The sequence below is a fragment of the Triticum dicoccoides genome, chromosome 5B, assembly GCF_002162155.2.
Source record: "Triticum dicoccoides isolate Atlit2015 ecotype Zavitan chromosome 5B, WEW_v2.0, whole genome shotgun sequence".
Taxonomy (NCBI): Eukaryota; Viridiplantae; Streptophyta; class Magnoliopsida; order Poales; family Poaceae; genus Triticum; species Triticum dicoccoides.
Genome location: NC_041389.1, coordinates 527,532,836 through 527,541,336, shown reverse-complemented (window position 1 = coordinate 527,541,336; position 8,501 = coordinate 527,532,836).

Genomic DNA, 8,501 nt, shown 5'->3' with positions numbered 1-8,501 from the left:
TTGTTTCTACTTACAACAAAATACTTATTGTTGCTATTTTTAATTGGCTTTTTGTTTTGTTTTCTGCATTATTTATTTTTCTTTTGTTTTTTGCTTTATTTTTTAATTCTTTTTGCTTTTAGTTTTAGAAAAATTATAAACTTTCTGTTAGTGCCATTAGTTTTCAAATTTGAAAACACTTTTTTTGTTTTTTTGTTTTCTTTCTTGCTTTATTTATTTTATTTTGTTTCTACTTACAACAAAATACTTATTGTTGCCATTTTTAATTATTACGAGGGCTGAACCATAAGACATTAAAGCATTTCAAATGAACTATGAAAAAGTTGAAAGTTGGCATGGTATCATAAATTCACCCACATAGCATGTGCGTGTACAAAACGGACAATGGTATCATACTCGTGTGTTACAAAGTTGGCATGGTATCATCATAATAGTTGCGGGAGAAAGTCTTCACTTTTTCTTCACTTGTGTCATTTGCTTATTGCGCCGTAACCATGGATAATCTTCATCGCTTATCAGGATGCTGGGGTCAGCCTTGACTTTGAAGGGAGGAATTTCATGAAACTTTTCATAATCTTCAGACATGTCTGTCTTGCCCTCCACTCCCACGATGTCCCTTTTTCCTGAAAGAACTATGTGGCGCTTTGGCTCATCGTATGATGTATTCGCTTCCTTATCTTTTCTTTTTCTCGATCTGTTAGACATGTCCTTCACATAGATAACCTGTGCCACATCATTGGCTAGGACGAACGGTTCGTCAGTGTACCCAAGATTTTTCAGATCCACTATTGTCATTCCGTACTGTGGGTCTACATGTACCCCGCCTCCTGACAGATTGACCCATTTGCACTTAAACAAAGGGACCTTAAAATCATGTCCGTAGTCAAGTTCCCATATGTCCACTATGTAACCATAATATGTGTCCTTTCCCCTGTCGGTTGTTGCATCAAAGCGGACACCGTTGTTTTGGTTGGTGCTCTTTTGATCTTGGTTAATCGTGTAAAATGTATTCCCATTTATCTCGTATCCTTTCCAAATTGTAACAGTCGAAGATGGTCCCCTGGACAACAAGTACAGCTTATCACAAACAGTGTTGTCACCTCTGAGACGTGCTTCCAACCAACTGCTGAAAGTCCTGATGTGTTCACATGTAATCCAGTCATCGCACTGCTCCGGGTGTTTGGAGCGCAGACTGTTCTTGTGTTCATCGACATACGGGGTCACCAAGGTAGAGTTCTGTAGAACTGTGTAGCGTGCTTGAGACCAAGAATATCCGTCCTTGCATATTATTGAGTCCCTTCCAAGCGTGCCTTTTCCAGTCAGTCTCCCCTCATACCGCGATTGAGGGAGACCTATCTTCTTAAGGCCAGGAATGAAGTCAACACAAAACCCGATGACATCCTCTGTTTGATGGCCCATGGAGATGCTTCCTTCTGGCCTAGCGCGGTTACGGACATATTTCTTTAGGACTCCCATGAACCTCTCAAAGGGGTACATATTGTGTATAAATACGGGGCCCAGAATGACAATCTCGTCAACTAGATGAACTAGGATGTGCGTCATGATATTGAAGAAGGATGGTGAGAACACCAGCTCGAAACTGACAAGACATTGCACCACATCACTCCTTAGCCTTGGTATGATTTCTGGATCGATCACCTTCTGAGAGATTGCATTGAGGAATGCACATAGCTTCACAATGGCTAATCAGACGTTTTCCGGTAGAAGCCCCCTCAATGCAACCGGAAGCAGTTGCATCATAATCACGTGGCAGTCATGAGACTTTAGGTTCTGAAACTTTTTCTCTGACATATTTATAATTCCTTTTATATTCGACGAGAAGCCAGTCAAGACCTTCATACTAAGCAGGCATTCAAAGAAGATTTCCTTCTCTTCTTTGGTAAGAGCATAGCTGGCAGGACCTTCATACTGCTTTGGAGGCATGCCGTCTTTTTCGTGCAAACGTTGCAGGTCCTCCCGTGCCTCAGCTGTATCTTTTGTCTTCCCATACACGCCCAAGAAGCCTAGCAGGTTCACGCAAAGGTTCTTCGTCACGTGCATCACATCGATCGAAGAGCGGACCTCTAGGTCTTTCCAGTAGGGTAGGTCCCAAAATATAGATTTCTTCTTCCACATGGGTGCGTGTCCCCCAGCGTCACTCGGAACAGCTAGTCCGCTGGGACCCTTTCCAAAGATTACGTGTAAATCATTGACCATAGCAAGTACGTGATCACCGGTACGCATGGCGGGCTTCCTCCGGTGATCTGCCTCACCTTTGAAATGCTTGCCTTTCTTTCGACATTGATGTTTGGTCGGAAGAAATCGACGATGGCTCAGGTACACATTCTTCCTGCAGCTTCCCAGGTATATACTATCGGTGTCAAGTAAACGGTGCGTGCATGCGTGGCATCCCTTGTTTGTCTGTCCTGAAAGGTTACTGAGAGCGGGCCAATTGTTGATGGTCACAAACAGCAACGCCTTTAGGTGAAATTCCTCCTGTTTGTGCTCATCCGACGTACGTACACCGTTTCCATTCCACAGCTGTAAAAGTTCTTCAACTAATGGCCTTAGGTATACATCAATGTCGTTGCCGGGTTGCTTAGGGCCTTGGATGAGAACTGGCATCATAATGAACTTCCGCTTCATGCACATCCAAGGAGGAAGGTTATACATACATAGAGTCACGGGCCAGGTGCTGTGATTGCTGCTCTGCTCCCCGAAAGGATTAATGCCATCCGCACTTAAAGCAAACCATACGTTCCTTGGGTCACTTGCAAACTCATCCCAGTACTTTCTCTCGATATTTCTCTACTGCGACCCATCAGCGGGTGCTCTCAACTTCCCATCTTTCTTACGGTCCTCACTGTGCCATCGCATCAACTTGGCATGCTCTCCGTTTCTGAACAGACGTTTCAACCGTGGTATTATAGAAGCATACCACATCACCTTCGCAGGAACCCTCTTCCTGGGGGGCTCGCCGTCAACATCACCAGGGTCATCTCGTCTGATCTTATACCGTAATGCACCGCATACCGGGCATGCGTTCAGATCCTTGTACGCACCGCGGTAGAGGATGCAGTCATTAGGGCATGCATGTATCTTCTGCACCTCCAATCCTAGAGGGCATACGACCTTCTTTGCTGCATATGTACTGTCGGGCAATTCGTTATCCTTCGGAAGCTTCTTCTTCAATATTTTCAGTAGCTTCTCAAATCCTTTGTCAGGCACAACATTCTCTGCCTTCCACTGCAGCAATTCCATTACGGTACCGAGCTTTGTGTTGCCATCTTCGCAATTGGGGTACAACCCTTTTTGTGGTCCTCTAACATGCGATCGAACTTCAGCTTCTCCTTTTGACTTTCGCATTACGTCCTTGCATCGACAATGACCCGGCGGAGATCATCATAATCGGGCACATCGTCTGGTTCCTCTTGATCTTCAGCAGCTTCGCCTGTTGCAGCATCATCGTGCATATCGTCTAGTTCCTCTTGATCTTCAATAGCATCACCGTATTCAGGGGGCACATAGTTGTCATCGTACTTTTCTTCTTCGCCGTCTTCCATCATAACCCCTATTTCTCCGTGCCTCGTCCAAACATTATAGTGTGGCATGAAACCCTTGTAAAGCAGGTGGGTGTGAAGGATTTTTCGGTCAGAGTAAGACTTCGTATTCCCACATATAGGGCATGGACAACACATAAAACCATTCTGCTTGTTTGCCTCAGCCACTTCAAGAAATTCATGCACGCCCTTAATGTACTCGGAGGTGTGTCTTGAACCGTACATCCATTGCCGGTTCATCTGCGTGCATTATATATAATTAAGTGTGTCAAAAATCATTACAGAACATCATGAATAGATAATTAAGTGACCAAATTAATAGAAGTTCATCATCACATTAAAACCAAAGTACATACATAGTTCTCATCTAACAACATAAAGCTCTGCAGAGCATCTAAATTAATTAAACCATACATTGAAACTATGTAAAACATTTCAATGCGAAAACAAATGCGATCATAATCGCAACCAATGTAACAACTGATCCAACGGCATAATGATACCAAGCCTCGGTATGAATGGCATATTTTCTAATCTTTCTAATCTTCAAGCGCATTGCATCCATCTTGATCTTGTGATCATCCACGACATCCGCAACATGCAACTCCAATATCATCTTCTCCTCCTCAATTTTTCTAATTTTTTCCTTCAAGAAATTGTTTTCTCTTCAACTAAATTTAACCTCTCGACAATAGGGTCGGTTGGAATTTCCGGTTCAACAACCTCCTAGATAAATAAAATCTATGTCACGTTGGTCGGCATAATTGTCATAAACAATAGATGAACCAATAGTTATGAAAAGATAATATATACCACATCCGAATCATAGACAGGACGAGGGCCGACGGGGGCGGATACCAAAACCATCGCACTATATAAGATGCAATAATAAAAGTAAGAAGATTATACAAGTATCTATATATATAAACATACAAGTAAGAATTTTTTTTCCTTTCAGAAAGAAGATAAGAACAAGAGGCTCACCACGGTGGTGCCGGCGACGAGATCGGCGCGGGCGATCGACGGCGGTGAAGACGGGGACGGGACGTGACGGACCGCTAAACCTAGACAAATATTGAGGAAAATGGAGCTTGGAGGTCGAGCTTGGAGAGGAGAAAGCTTAAGTAGTGTGGCTCGGGCATTCCATCGAACACCTCGTGTGCATAGGAGGTGAGCTAGAGCACCACAAAGCTCTCTCCTCGCCGGCCACGAAAAACAGAGTAGTGAGAGTGCTCTGCTCGCGGGCGAGGGGTATATATAGGCAATTAATTGGTCCCGGTTCGTGGCTTGAACCGGGACTAAAGGGAAGCCTTTGGTCCCGGTTCAGGCCACCAACCGGGACCAATGGTGATGGGCCAGGAGCAAGGCACATTGGTCCCGGTTCATCCCATCAACCGGGACCAAAAGGTCCAGACGAACCGGGACCAATGGCCTACATGGCCTGGCCGGCCCCCGGGGCTCACGAACCAGGTCCAATGCCCCCATTGGTCCCGGTTCTGGATTGAACCGGGACTAATGGGCTGACCCGGCCTGGACCAATGCCCCCTTTTCTACTAGTCCAGCTAGAGATGGATTGATCGCCGACGGCTGCCATAATGGGTGAAATCAAGAGTCTACATAAGCAGGGTAGAGAGTACTCTCAAGTGCATGTGCATCATTCATGTAATAATGTAGCACACCGGCTAACTCAAATATGGCATCATCATGTGCATACGTCATCAGTTTGGCTACGGTCTGGACCAAATGAGATTGAGTTGCTACACCGGTATGATTGTAATCCCCATGGTTGAGCAATACAAATCTCATTTATTCACAAAAAAAGATAGTGGCACATAAAGAATTCGGGTTATCAAGAAGACGCCACGCTTGTTTGACAAACAAAGCCATGTTGAAACAATGTAAGTCCTTGAAGCCCATACCTCCTTGATCTTTTGGAACACATATCTTCCACCCAGCCATCCAATGCATTATTTTCTGATTATCCTCGTCACCCCACAAAAATGTGACATTGCGTCAATTATTCCTTTGCAATTTTTTTAGGAATTTCTAAAGACGGACATGGCATAGGTGGGGATAGCTTGAACAACAAACTTAAGGAGACTTTCCTTCCCTCCAATAGATAATAATTTTCTTTCCATCCACTAATTTTCATGATAATTATTCGATCAATCAGGAATTAAAAACAATCACTCTTATCCATACCCACTTAGCTGGCAAGCCCAAATATTTGTCATTGAGAGCTTCAGTCATAATATTCAGAGTTGTACAAATTTAAGTATTGTCTTCCACTTTTGTATTGGGACCAAAAAATGCCTGATTTTTCTACACTCATCAATTGCCCCGAAGTAGCACAATAAGAATCTAGAATTGATTTCAGAGCCTCCACATTCATGCCATTAGCTCGCATAAGGATCAAAGAATTACCAGTAAAGAGAAGATTTGAAATTGGTGGGGCATCCCTACCGATCTTTACTCCACTTATATTTCCATTCTCCTCCGCACGAGCCAAGAGGGCAGTCAGGCCTTCAGTACATAACAAGAATAGATAGGAAGAGAGAGGATCCCATGTCTTAGTCCTCTAGTAGGTATAAAACTCTTAGTTTCTTCATCATTAAAGCAAATGCGATATTCCATAGTGGATACCCATTGCATAAATAACTTTCACCCAACTCTCTTGAAATCCCAATTTCAATAGAATTGCTTTTAAAAAAAGACCACTCCACATGGTCGTATGCTTTGTGCATATCCAATTTTATGGCACATAGACCCTCTTTTCCCGCTCTTTTCTTTTTCATTGTATGGAAACACTCGTATGCCACTAAGATATTATTTGTAATCATTCTTCCAGGCATAAAGGCACTCTGAGTATGACTGATGATATCCAATAGGATTAACTTCAATCGTACATCAATCCTTTCTGATATAACCTTATACACGATACTACACAAACTAATTGGTCTGAATTGAGTTACCTTTTTCGGAGAATTAACCTTTGGGATCATCACAATTGTTGTATCATTCCAACCAGTCGATATAGAACATGTATTTATTGCTTATAGGACCTCTTCTGTCAGATCATCTCCCATCATAGACCAAAACCTTTTGTAAAAAATAGCATGAAGGCCATCACGGCCAGGCGCTTTTAAATCACCAATATCAAAGAGAGCCTTCCGAACTTCCTCAGCTGAATAAGGGGCGAGAAGAGCATCATTCATCTCACCGGTTACCTTTTTTACCAACGAAATAACCTCGGAGTTCGGTTGGGTAACTTCTGCGGTAAAAAGTTTAGAGAAATACCCCTTAATGTGGTCTTTCACTCCCGTATCTTGCACCCAAACACCAGTATCATCAAGGAGTTTCTTGATCTGGTTCCTCTTCTTTTTGGCTGTTGCCGCATTACAGAAGAAAGAGGTGTTACAGTCCCCATGCAGAAGCTAATTTGCACTACCACGTTGTAACCGGTAAATTTCCTCTTGTTCCAAAAGATTTTCAATGAGGACAAGAATTTCCTTCTGTCGTGCTTGGGTATCTGCATTCATAGGTCCCCTTCGTAGCTTCTTCAAGTCTTTTTTTAACTTATTAATTCTTCTCTTCGGACCCTTCAGAGTATCACGATCCCATATATTAGGTCCGCCTGTACTGCCCGTGTATGCGCAGCGAGAGATGGTCCAATGCCCATCAACTTCGATTTATCCCATGTTGTACGAACAATTTCCGTAACTGTCTCCTCTTGGAGCCATCAAGCTTCAAACTATTTCACTCGGCCCCGCGGACGGTTAAAAAAATTTCCATCAAAAATTTCCGTATCCAAGATGAGGGGCCGATGATCAGAGTGTACATGTTCTTCGTTTATGATTGCGGCTTTGGGAAATTTGTTTGCCCATTCTAAATTACATACGGCACGGTCGAGTCTCTCCCTTATTTTGCCTCTCCTTCAAGTGAAAGGATCTCCAATGTATCCCATGTCCTCCAAACCGCACTCTCTCAAACAGTTACGAAATTCTCTCATCACTGTATTTGATCTAGCATTTCCCCCTTCTTTCTCATAGGAATACAAAATTTCATTAAAATCACCCATGAAAACCCAAGGGTACGATGAACGGTTGTGTAACTCGGGTAGATCATCCTAAGATAAATGCTTATCGTTCCACCCAGGATAACCATAAAATCCCTTAGAACGCCATCCATAGAATCGTCTTTCGTAAGCAAAATATCAATAAAATGCGAAGATAAGTAGTTCAACTCAACTTTATTATCCTTTTGGTAAAATAATACAAGCCCACCAGCCTTTCCATCGCTCTCAACTAGAAACATAGAATCAAAATCTAACTTACATCGTAACTCGCCAACTTTTGTTTTATTAAGATGCGACTCCGAAAGAAAGATAAGATTAGCACGAACTCGCCCTTGAAGATCCAAGAGCTCATGAACTGTCGTGGATGACAACATCCCACGATAGTTCCATCCTATTGTTTTCATTTCCCCTGGTGGTCCTCCCGATCGGAGGCCGCCGATGCAACGTTTTCTTCCCGCCGTCTCCTATAGACTCCCTTCTCTTCTCTAGATAGTCCATCTCTTTCCCTTCCACCTCCTTAGCAATGTGAGTGACCGAACCATCGCCCTCCCTAACAGTTTCCAAGCGACCCACACACGCACACTTACATGAGATATTTAGATCATTGTACAACATGAACTCTGCACTGTCATTACTCACATTCTCAAAAGAAAAAACTATGTTAGTCAAGTAGGGTTTTCCTCCTTCTCATTTTTGAACTGAGCGAGGACCCCCTCGTACCCTCTCGCGTCGCCTCCCCTAGGCAACGCTAGGAGCCCCAAACCATAGCGCCGCCAGCCTCCCCTCGCGTCTACTCCTGTCGCCAGCGAGGTCCGCGGTGGCAGCGGGCCTGCGCCAAACGCGCTAGGGCGGGTGGTGCTCTGCTG